General features: G+C 36.3%; 1 long non-coding RNA gene across 1 annotated transcript; it reads right to left on the bottom strand.

The window, feature by feature from the left end:
• Positions 1 to 278: 278 nt before the first annotated feature.
• Positions 279 to 12,854, bottom strand: LOC113086542 (uncharacterized). The gene is made up of 3 exons (XR_003284911.1): positions 12,720 to 12,854; positions 1,327 to 1,452; positions 279 to 456 (listed from the first exon to the last, which is right to left on the bottom strand). It is a non-coding gene; the product is annotated as an uncharacterized LOC113086542 (long non-coding RNA).
• Positions 12,855 to 13,188: the final 334 nt, after the last annotated feature.

Here is a 13,188-nt window from a genome sequence, read left to right as displayed (position 1 = left end):
ATCATCTGACTGCTGCTCAAAAGAACCTTGGATACTCTCCCTGAACCACACGTCTTGACTAGTTTAACAATTCATGCTATTGTTTGATCTGCATGTCTTCAATTCAGTTCACCGTTTATGTAAAGCTCAATTAATACTGTTTTGTTCTAAAGCTGCTTTACAGAGAATAACCCCATTCAAACTCCTCAGTGGTTAATCAAAGGTGACAGTAGCAACCTTGGGAGATTCAGCAGTTAAAGAAAGAAAATATCTTCTCAAAAAGACACATGGTTAAAGGAATTGTGTTATTGTAAAGTTTGTTTAAAATGAATTTGTCAAAAGCTTATTGCATTGAATCAGTGTTCATACAGAGGAAGGTCTGCCTCCTCATCCTCACACTCCTCTCGCTGGATCACATCAGCACAGTGTCGGTGTGCTGTAACGAGATGTCCTGGGACAGAACCCAACATGCCCACACTGCCAGAGACAAACCAGGATGAGAACAGTGGAACTGTCAATGAAAATCTAGCACAATGACAAAAATAGGCCTCCTATACCAGTGTTATTATAGGTAGCTTAAATTAATACCATAAAGATAAAATAATAATAATAAATAAATAAACCTTACCTGCAATAACATTTATATATATGGCATGTAAACCTTCAACTATATATATATATATATATATATATATATATATATATATATATATATAAATGTTTTTTGTTTGGCACTAAAATAACAAACTAATAAACAAAAACTTAAATTAGATTAGATTCAATACTATTTTATTTATTTACAATTTAGCTGAAATTAAAATTTGTGTCAGAACTTTTTTTATTTCAGCTAGTTTTTAAATAAAATAATTAAAACTAATAAATACAATTGTATTTTTATTAAATACATTTAATTTAATTAGATTACACCAAATATAAATTAAAGATATTTAAAAATGACTACAACATTAAGTAAATTTAAAATAAATATTTTACAAAATTAAACAAATTTAAACAGAAAATATATACTGAACTATAAAATGATACTTAAAAAAACACTGCTACATACTATTTCTTGCTTCCTATGGAGGGTTTATATGGTTTAAAGTGACTAATACATGCGTTTTGGGCCCAAAAACCTCTATTATGTAAAACGGTAAGAAGAAAAAAAAGAATACTATGAATAAATTAAAAAAAAAATTTGGTGAATACTACAGATATGTGTTACAGATATTTGCCTTCATGGCTGCTGTAACTACTTTTTTCATAGATTGCTGATATAAAGATGAAAATGGTGATGATCTTCAGTTTTGCAGTGAGCTCAGCGTTACGTGATCAGACTCTCATTACCCCTCTCTGCACCTGGCTGCCTGCTAGTCAACAGCTGTAATTGTCCCCTTCAGATCTCCATCCCAGATCAGAGTCTGCAGCACCAGTGGTGACAGATGAGCTGTATGTAGAAAACGCAGAAATAACCTGTGGAAACACATGTGGGGGGGAAATAAGTTGCTTTATTTACAATGCCTAAAATAAATGCTTAAAAACATTAAAGAGTCTGCAACAATTCTCCTGATAGCAGCAAGTGAGATAAGCATGTTGTTAGTTTAATAGCCACCAGATGTCACTGTTGCATAATAAATGCCTAACATGGACTTTACAATGAATAAATGCTTAAAAAAATATATATATATAGCAAAAAATGGCATATGTTAGCGTAAGAAGAATACATAAATGTTTAGCAACTTTAGCAGTTAATGTCGGGTGTAAACTACAAGGCTGCCTTCACTAATATTCTGCTGCTAATTGATAGACAGTTACATTATTTAATGTGCTGTGTGAGAAATGACTTACTGTAGGAATGATTTTAAGCCTAACTTTCAGTACAGGAAAACATAAGCAGCAGGTTAAAGGCTTGAAGTACTAGATGGACTGACATGAGACACGATGTGTTTCCCGTAAGTCATTTCCAACAGCAAAAGACGGCTAAGTTTTGCATGTTTGAAAGGTTACAGTTTTGTTCACAAGTTAGCTATTTACATTCAACAAAATCACCCAGGTTGACTCATCAATGCTGCTGAAGAAGGAACTATTTACATCAACTTTTGTTTTTTCTGGTCTCATCTTACTGGTCAGTCTGGCCTTTGCTGATAATCAGCATACTGTATATTATTTTTTTAACTGTTTTAAAGCAGTTTTTGGGCACCTGCTAGCTTGACATATATCTAAAACCCTTCTAAAACCATCAGAGATGGACAGCCTGCTGAGTGAAAATCAGTTTGATGGCAGAAAATCTGTTTTGTTCACAAGCATTTTCAACATAATCACACAAGTTTCCTGGTCCACATTCCTGAAAAAAAAAAAAAAAACTTTTTGTGGTTTTCTGGTCTCAGCTTAATGATCAGCCTGGCCATTACTGATATTTAGCTAGTTTTTGCAAATTTTTGATGGTTTTAAAGTAGTTTTTGGCACTTTTTGCCTTATAGTTAGTTAACAAGATGCCAAAACATTTACACCCTGATTAGTGAAATCCGTTTGATTGTCAGTGAAGACCAGAAAACTTCACACAGGTAAAGCTAGTTTAATCAGTGTTCTGTTCACTAGTCCACATTGCTAGAAACAAACCATATTCATGTGGTTTTCTTGTCTCAGCTTATGTCTGATGGGCAGTTAAGACCAGCCAACTAGCTAAATGCCCCAATTTACTTGAAGCAAAATCAAAGAATTAACTGGTGTGACGCCAAGTTTGTTTTGGGAATATAAAACAGCTTGACAAAGCAACTTTCCAGAAAAATGTTCTCCGGCTGGTATACAGCTTTCATTGGTCCGTTGCGATGACATAATAGGTGGGTGTGGCTCTGTGGCTCCGCCTTCTTGACAATTAACTTCGGTTAATTTCTTGTGGGTCACACGCTCACAAGTAAACATATGAACACAATGGAGAGCTACTTTAAAGTAGTAATTGAAGTAGTAGGGCGGCGTCCAGATGTTTGCTAATGGTAAACTGCTGCTCAGGTATTTAAAAAAGCTTTTTACCCCTAGGTGAAAAACGAAAATGAACATCACAATAAGTATATCAGAGCCTTATGGATGGTTTAATCTCCTTTGAAAAAAAAAAAAAAAAAACTCTTTACTGATAGGAAGTTACAAAAAATAAGCACTAGTCTGTAGTGTGTTTTCTTTAGCAGTCAATTGTGGCTCCAAATCTTCCCATTTGGTTTGGTGCTTGTTTTCTGTCCTCAAGGCTGCAATTTTGTTGTTTATTTGGTGTAATATAATATGTTTATGCAGTCTAAGGTAAAAAAAAAAAAAAATCATTATTTTACACATAATTGTTACATTATTGTTTCTACTCTATGCCCCGCCTTTATGAAACGTGTCAATTTTTACAAAGCTCATCGTTCTGAAAAGCGAGGTGTGCTCTGATTGGACAGCTATCCAGTGCATTGTGATTGGCCGAATACCTCAAGCGTGTGACGGAAATCATAGTCCCCTTACCATACTCTGATTCCGTCTCCCAGCACGACTACACAAAACCAATGAAACCCATTACAAACCAAGTATTTGTTGCATCCAGTGGGGACATGATTACTGATTATGAAATATACTGTGTTTTAACGAGTTGCGTTGCATATCATGCTGTGAAAACTATGTCTGCATTTGTGATCAGAGAAACAACAAACAAAAAGCGCTACTCTACGCTGCTTAAAACCCTCGTTTGAATCATCATTCTATAAATATATTTTAAAAAAAAGTCCTTACTGGCTGTGAGTCAGAAGCATCAGTCTGTCCTTGCAAAGTGGGAACTGCCCCACTTTATAGAAACAGCCTTTGTGCACAGATGGATTGTAGGCTACTTTTTCCAGGTTCAAGAAACAGTCCTCCATAAACCACAACATGTCTGCGACAACAGCGAGAATAGAAGTTACGCCTTCTTTCTTTACATGAACATTTGGGCGGCGTTATGGAAATTGTCCCACATCGTGACACAGACATGTGGAGGTGTGTTAGAATGAGTCATTTTAGGAGGGCGTGCACAAGTCTTAACTTTTATAAAGAATATCTCTTTGGGTTTGAGACTTTAGTCTTTGCAACGTTAGGGATCTTATCTATGCACAAACTGCTTGTAACACTCCAAAGAGAAAGGGATATTTGAAATTGCATCATATGACCCCTTTAAAAGGTCTCATCCCATTCAACTGTGCTAATCTCAAACCAGTGATAAAGAACAAGAAGGTCTTTAACACCAGGGGATCAACACCAGCATGCAGAAAATGTTAGCAATGAAGAAATCAGTCTGAAACCAAGCGAAAAGTTCTTGAAAGCATCACTACAAAAAAAACATCAAACCAGCAAATCACCATAATCAGAGAACAAGCGATCAGATTCCTCTGTAACCCTACACGGACTTCACAGTAACTTGGGCTTGGTGATTGACTGGGTTTTGGATTTTGATGGGACTTCCTTTCATGGTACTGCCCCATAATTCACCTATGATTTGTGGTATTATCTCCATACACTGCCCTCGTCTTCCTCCGAGTGTCACGCTTTGGTCTAATGGAAGCCCCTGCGGCTGTCTGTGACTCCTTGTAACCCCCCAATATGCTTCCCATTAGGGTGAAAGAGCGTTGAGGCGGTCCCTCGCAACATGTGGTTCTATTTAGAGCAGGTGAAACAATGTAAGAAAATAGATCTGTCATACACTGCATTCCAGGGGTCAGGAGAGAGCAGCGTTAAATCATGGAAAGACTAATCCTGGAAAGATTGTGGTTGGACTTTACAGTGGAGCTCTGTAAAACTTTGCAGGGGTCTAAAAGTCCATCAGTGCCATTGCTCACATGACTGTTATGGTGTTGGAGCTGTGCTATATGCTGTATGCCAAGGCCTGGAAACAAGCAGTCCAGTCTCGTTTCATACACCGACCAGGTGTTTTCACTCAAACCTCTGAGGGACCGTCTTATTTCATTTGGAAAGTAAAGGGATGGGAGTGTTTTCTGGGCCTTTATGCAGAATTTAATCACTGCTAGTGATGTGTTTGACTGGCCCTTATTGAGGCCCCAAATTGGACTTTCATTGACTGTTGCTGAATGTAGCTAAAAAGCTGAAATGTTATTTTTATAAATGTAATCCAAACTGATATATATATATATATATATATATATATATATATATATATATATATATATATATATATATATATATATATATATATATATATACATACACTGTAAATAAAATTATTCAAATTATATATGTTCATATATATTATATATTTATATATATACTGTATGTATATACATACATATATATATATATATATATATATGAATGAAACACATTAAACATGTATACACAGACACACACATACTGTACAGTATATTAATTATATATTACATGAATTTTATAAATTATATATGAATATATAAATTATTTTTAATAGTTATGCAAATTATTTATATCATATGTATTTATTAAAATATTAAAATATATATTATATATAATATACTAACGTACACACATTACATTACATAATATATTACATTTTTTAATAATTTAATTAATGAATATATAAACTAGATAATATAAAATAATACAAATTATATATATAATATTATGAATAAAAAATAATAAAAAAAAAAAAATATATATATATATATATATATAATATTATGAACATATATCATTTGAAAAAAATATTTACAGTAAATGTGTGTGTATATGTATATATATATATATATATATATATATATATATATATATATATATATATATATATCAATTGTATATATTTATTAATAAAACTATAAAAACTATAAAAATGTATCATATGTAATGTGCACATATCTCTCTCTCTTTCTATATATAATAATTATTTTTATTTATTTTGTATGACATATTTGAATAGACTAAAATTATATAATTATTGACTAAAACTTACTATGACTAAAAAAGCATAACAAACCCATCACAATACTGAAGCAGCAGAAGACTGAATGCTAATGCTGGATGGAGTCCTTAACATTTGTAACTAGTGTTATATGAGGCTTCCAGAAGTAACTCCAATAAAGGTCATGTGTTCTGTGGCCTCACAGGTGTGTAGGCTATCACTCCACCAGAGACCCTGTAAACATTTTACGTGCACAGAGACCTGGAATAAAAGAGCTCAGCATTCCACCTCCAAGGTCTGCCTCCTGTTGGGTTTGCCGTTTACCTCTTGCTTGTGAATTCCACTCTAAAACCTGGACTGCATTCAGTTTTGGCTGTCAGAGTGATTAGCATTCTGCTAACAGGGTTTGAGCTGCTAACTTCTTCCGTATGAGCAGCATAATGAGAAACACAAAGATCGTTTGGACGAGAGTGCTGCCAAAACCAACCCAAAGGTTTAAAATTGCGGCCGCTCGCTTTCCACCGAATTCTAAAAGCAGTCCTCCAAATTCCACGCTCCTTTTATAGAGAGTAGGAACTAATGCTAGCATTTGTTTTCTCTTTATGCTAACGGACAAGAAGAGTACAACGGTTTCCCTTCAAAAAACAGTGGTTCCACTTCTTTTTTTTTCATTAAGGAACATGGGCGAGGTACAAATGGAGAATGTGTTGAAGCTATTTTCAGAAAATGTGTTTTTCTAAGCTCATAAATGGCTGAGCACTTGACCGCTGATTGCAGTTGATATCAGGAAACAGACCATTAAAGGCCATTAAACTCGCATCCCGCGACTGATTACTCAAATGAGCGGCGCAGGCTATTTTACGGTTAAACATCTCTCTCTCGTTCACTCTCCTCACTGTGTCGTCCTACATAATGTTTCACTGCATAGTGCACCAAGCCGCTCTTTAACCACATACACACCTGGTCATCTCATCATCTAAATTCAACTGCTGCTGGCACAGCCGGCACCAAATGAGTTTTCGTTGGTACCAAAACTAAATTGTAGATGGCAGTGTTACTCAAAACAACTGACTAGCAACTAGCACATTTTTTACTCTTATGACCTATTGTTCTATCAACAGGATGCCGCTGAAATTCCATAACTTCGATTTATTAACCAAGGTCACAGATACGCCGGTCATCTTCAGATGATGGTCATTTAAAAAAAATTGCACTGAAGAGGTGTTCACGTGATTCTTCGTTTCCTGCTGTTTAACGAGGCCTGCGGTTTGGATCGGAGCCAGTTCCGCTGATGGTTTACGCCTCTGCAGGGCAAGACCCATTAGAAAGCTAATGGTCTGCGTCCCTCAGGAAGGATAACTGGTATCTGCAATCAGGCCTGATTTTTATTCCCTGTGTTTAAAGAGTTAATTACATGTCCTGCATCAGCCGGGCTGCTGTGAGCCCTGCGGTTTGGCATTGATTAATGAGCGCCTTAAAATAAGGCTCCGGTTTCACCAGCAGCTAGTAATACAGTCCAGTTTAATTGGTTTGGTGAATTTACAGCAGGTTTCCTGCTAATTGCATTGCATTTAGTTATGCTGCGGCTACAATATAAAAACAACACCAAGCATGCCATTTGTAAACGTCATCTCCTTTTGGAGCTCTTAAAGGTATGCCAAGGCCTGCTACAAATGCTAACAATATTTGACTAAAAATAGCGATGCTAGTAACTACAAGCTAATTTTTCCACCAAAATGTGGTGTAGTATTTCCTACTAAACAGGAAGTTTGGTGAGGACATATCAAAGGCCTTGTCCACTTTTTTAAATAGACAACAGCATACTTTTCCAGAATTTAGTTATACACATAATGAGTAGCTTTAAACTTGAAAAGCTTAAGTTTCAACGAAACTTCCCCTTTCCTGAAAGCTGTCAAGCTACTATGGTCAAACAACAACTTTTCTGGAATGTAACACTGATTTTCTACTCCATAACTCTGTTATACTATATGATTTTCCAGCAAATACTAGCCTTAGGGTTAGGATTAGTCAGGGTTATGGTTAGTTAAGAGTTTTGGCTAGGTCAATTGAAATCAATTAAATCAATACACTCACAATCAAAGGAATCTGAATTTAGGGCTAAAAATATGAGCGTAATCAACAAAAAAGTAATTCAGCATCTTGAATGCGTTTGACTCAGATTCAGATAAAACATTGATATCGGTAATCAGTGCATTAACCATTAAGCATACAGATGTCAGTGAAATACGAGCATTCTGGGAACAATTAAATGCTACTGCAACAGAAGAGAATATCCCTTTTTTTGTTTTTTGGACCATCTTTGTTTCCGGACTTTGGCAGACGAGTTGGAAAACAGTCGATCTTTGTTTAATTAGTGCGTGTCACTTTCATGAGCAGTCACAAATCATCAAATGGAAATATTTTTACGAGCATCAAGCTAAGATCCTTTTTTGTGGCTTGTTGTAGGAAATGATTCCCAGAAGAAAAACAGACCCTCTAACATTGATTGATATATTGTGTTTTGCGATCTGTTTGTTGAAAAATCTGTGTATTCCTGTTTAAATTTTACACACATGCTTCAGGAAGTGAACTGTTCAAATGAGCACCATTCCACTACTATGATGCTTTCATCAAGACATAAAAAAAAAAAAAGAAAAAAAAAAGGGTTGGAGCTAAACTCTGCAACGCATTGGCCCTCCAGGGCAAGAAACGAAGAACCCTGCCCAAGCATCTACCTAGAAATATCTTGTGACTGCTTAGTAAGAACTTAGCAACCAGTCATTATACCATAGCAAATTCCTTGCTGATAACAACACCCTGGCAAGAACCCACAAAACCCCAATGCATTCAACATTTTGTATAATTTCCAACTCTGAAAAGGAAGATTTCACTCATTTAGCCTCAACATCTTCCAAACATAAAAACAGACATAGTAACAAACAGAAAACAGTGATATATGGCCAGTACCAGAAGAGCAAGAGTAAATGGCTGTACTTGTGGCCAGAGGAACAGTACTCATAGCTTCTCTAATTATTCTATTTTAAGTCCTGTAATGATGACGGTCTCTCACTCTCTCCCTCACATTGCCTTTTCACCATTCGTTTGACTGATATTGGCTACTTTTGGGGTATATCAAGACCTCAAAGCAATGATGCCCTAAAAACACCTGTGAATGTGTAAAATCCCATATTTACCAAAATCCAGTATCTCTGTCTTCCACCCTTATAAACCGTTTTCATACTTGTCTGCTCTCCTCAAGCTTGACTTGCAGCCAATCAAAGGATGAGGGTGGAAAATTGAAAGCATGGAGAGGATCTGTCTTTTTTTCAGAGCTGATGCATGAAGAGCTTGGAAGCCTATGTAAGATCAGAGGTGCCACAATGGCGCTCGTCTCGATGGATATGTTTAAATGGATCACATATAAAAACAGCTTACACTGACAGGAGACAAGGTATACCAAAGAACTGGAGCGTTAAGTCCACAAGATTTACCTTAATGGATTATTGCTATGAACTAGGTGAGTAGAAACAAACTACAAAAATCTGGTCATTGGTTTGAGTTCACTAGGGACAATTCATAAGTCATCCTGGGCAAGACACTTGACCCCGGGTCATTCCAGGAGGACTGTGCCTGCAATAAGTGAACTGCAAGTCGTTTTGGGTATAAAGCAAATGCTAAATGACTAGTTAAGCTGAATGAGAGGGTAGGCATTCCAGAGAACTGTTTGAAGTAGTATTTAAGACTCTCTGAATAGAAAGAATTGGTCCTTTCTTCACCTGGAGAACCTCCATGAGGATATGCCCCGACCACCAGACCCTTCAAAACGTGGACCCTAGAGTCTGCACTGTGGCAAATGCCGTTGATGGACACTCCTGATGCCATTGGCTCGCCACTTTGCAATTTCGGGGATATAAAGAGGACCAGCGCTGAGACACGGGCCCCAGGAGAATGACAGTATCTGGGCAGCAAGCAAGCATGATTGTGGCTGGCCCTAAAATAGCCTGCTGTGGGGCTGGTGTTTCAAAGCTACGGCTGGGACAGCACAGAAACCGCATGCCACTGCTTTCAACATGCATCTGACACCGCTGTACTGGAAATGGGGCAGACAAACCCAAATGCCCCTCAGGAGACTGGCTCCCGTATAACTGTGGTGTGATTGTAGGGTGGCTTTGCATCCCATCAGGTTTTATAATGCACCTTGGTAAAGTTTAATTTTAAGTCTGAGGGTTGATTCAGTCACTCCAAATCTTACAAAACAGGAAAATCACTTGTTAGTGTAAACAGTGATTTCAGGTGACACTCATGAAGTTGATGGTTTGATCACAGTTGTGTCTTGAGCAAGACACTTAACCCCAGACTGCTCGAGGGGAACTGTCGCTCATTATAATGCATTCAATGTCAGATACAGGATATTCCTACTCTGTTCCATTGCTTGGTGCCAGGAATACAAAAAAGCAGTGCTACCACTACCTTTGCAGCCAAGAAAGAACTCCAAATTGTGGAAAATAAAAAGCAATATGCAATGCAAGAAACTTACTTTGTTTTACACACAAGTCTCTGCAAACATTTGTTGAACAGATATTATGCAAGTATGAACTTTAACAGTGTGCATTTTAATGGAGGCTGCATTTGCATGTGATGTCATACAGTATATGAGCAGAACTGAAGGGGTTATAGAATTTTAAGTCAATGACATACAACTGCAGAACGGGGACTCCTGAAGAACACAGAATGATTTGGTGTTCTATTCTGCCAGTGATCACACAACTCATTTCCTATCATTATTTTGACCACTCACAGGCAGTGTTGGGCAGTAACGCGTTATTAGTAAAAATAGTAAGAAAAGACGACGCACTGTGGGCGTGTTTCCGTTTATTCAAGTATGTGCGGCAGTCATGGCGAGTCAAGGCAAGAGCAACACGAGTTTCTCAAAGTGAAATATGCTCATTATTTCACTTTAGTTGAGCATAAAGACAAAAACCTTTTAGTCAAATGTAACTGTGTCTTTCTGGTTCGAATGTCCTATCCTAACCCACGAATTTCCAATCCCTGCGCTCAGATTTTGTAAACCGTACCCTCGGTTTTTGAATCTGTACCCGCGAATTCATAATCTGCGCGCACACTTTCGCAATCCGTTCCCATGGATTTGTAAACTGTAACCTACTCACGGATTCATGCAGCAAGCTCCTACGTGTTCACATACAGTTTTAATGAATATTATTATGTGGAATGGGTCTACAGCAAAGTTTCTTAAGTGATTATCTGTATGTTTTTCTCATACAGGTGAAACATTGTGCAGCCTGTCTCTACTGTGGAGTCGCCGGCTTTCAGTCAGCTCCTTAGCATGATAACATAGATTTCATTTTTAAAAAGCATATATATATATATATATATATATATATATATATATATATATATATATATATATATATATATAATTAATTAGAGGCTTTGTAATTAATTAATCGAAATTAATCGCATTTTAATCGCATATAAATATTTGACCTGAGAACAGTGAGAAGTAATTTTTTTTCACATGGATTTATAGTATACCACTGAATAATGACTGAATACATAAGCTTAAGCAACAAAATATTGTTTATTTTTGTTCAACCAAGTCTAGCCATAATATACTAAGTCCAATTCTCAATAACCTTGGCCAAAACAATAAAGAGTTCAACATAAAGTGCCAGTTGCACCAACAAAATAATACATAGTTCAACATTTACAAGTGTAAAGTCTACGCTAGCTGCTATATGTTTTGCGTTGAGGTGATACTTGAGGCTCGATGTGCTGCGGTGATATGCGAACGCCAGTTGGTGCTCCAGTGTAACCGGTCCACCGAAACTCATCCAGTGAGAAACGTTCCGCAGTGCAAAACTAAGTTATTAAAAATGCGGGAATTTTTTTTCTGTAATTAATTCATTTTAATTAATGCGTTATTTTTTTGTGTAATTAATTAATCTCAATTAACGCGTTAAAGTCCCGGCCCTAGTATGTATATGTTTCTCGAAATTGATTCTGAGTAATTCAGATTGCTTTCATTTATTTATTTCAAAATGTTTTGTGTTATGTTGTCCATTATTGATAGTTTTCATACTTAATCTGTGAAAGGAACATTTTTAAGGGCTCATCACAACAGCTTTTATGATGCAGAAGCCACTTTAGTTTTTGATTCTGAATATATTATTCAGGTGTTTTGTTATTTATTTCAGAAATACTTGTGATATACAATATTCAGTTTGTGCTGGTCTGACTTAATCAAAATAGTGTTTAAAAATTACTTTCTGTTTTACTGTGGGTTTGTATAGACCATAACGCATAAAAGCGCATTAATGGGAATATTAAAGAAAGTTCTTTAAAAAAGTAACTAAAAAGTTAATTTGAACACTAATGCATTACTTTTTGGTGTAAGTAATCAACAAAGTAATTGAGTTACTTTTTGAATTAAGTAACTAGTAACTGTAACTACTCACTATTTCTTAGTAACTAGCACAACACTGGTGTTGTCATAACGTTCACCTTGGAGATTGAAAATGTTTCTTTTTTTGAGACCCCACGAGCCCAAATTCAGACCCAGAACAATAAAACCCACAGAAGAGGTGGGAGTTCAATTCAAATCAGATCAAGGAATCTTTATATTACCAAACTGCAGGGAGAGGAAGAGTAGATATAAATCATGATCTGCAAGATTAACCACAATCTGATGTGATCCGACCACCTCAGAGAAAACCAGTGTTGAACTGCTGCAAGAGCTTTTGAAGCACAGCAGCTGTGGTCAAAGAGTTCTCGTGCGTTATGATTGGTGATGATGAGTGGATAAAGACTAGAGCAATCAAATAGTGAGAGATCTACTCACCTGGTTAAGTTTGTGGACGCTTCGACTTGGAAAGCAGTTCGGAATGGAAATATTGATATTTTATTTGTTAAAAATGTTACCGGCTCCAGACCTAGGGGAATCTGCGCCGGCACAAGCCAAATCACGCACTAAGCTGTGAATGATAAGGAGATAAGATGTTATTGCCATGCTCAAGTGCAGTTTTAATTTGACTCAAAGGTGATCACAGTTGAAAGATGGACATATCATACTTTGTCTACAAGCATCCCAAAATTCTCAATAAAATAGCATTCAACTGTCACTTTAACAATACTCATATGAATAAATTCAAGGCACTGCAATTAGTTCTCACATATTAATATTGGCATAACTGCATGAACAAAATAACCCAATAAAGATGAAAATACCGCTGTATAATGTAGTATTGATAATACTTAATCAAAGAAAAACATTTCTTCACCATAAATGATACTGACTTGTATAAATGCAA

Source organism: Carassius auratus, unplaced genomic scaffold (genome assembly GCF_003368295.1).
Source record: "Carassius auratus strain Wakin unplaced genomic scaffold, ASM336829v1 scaf_tig00043299, whole genome shotgun sequence".
Classification (NCBI taxonomy): domain Eukaryota; kingdom Metazoa; phylum Chordata; class Actinopteri; order Cypriniformes; family Cyprinidae; genus Carassius; species Carassius auratus.
This window is presented reverse-complemented; position numbering and strand designations above follow the sequence as displayed.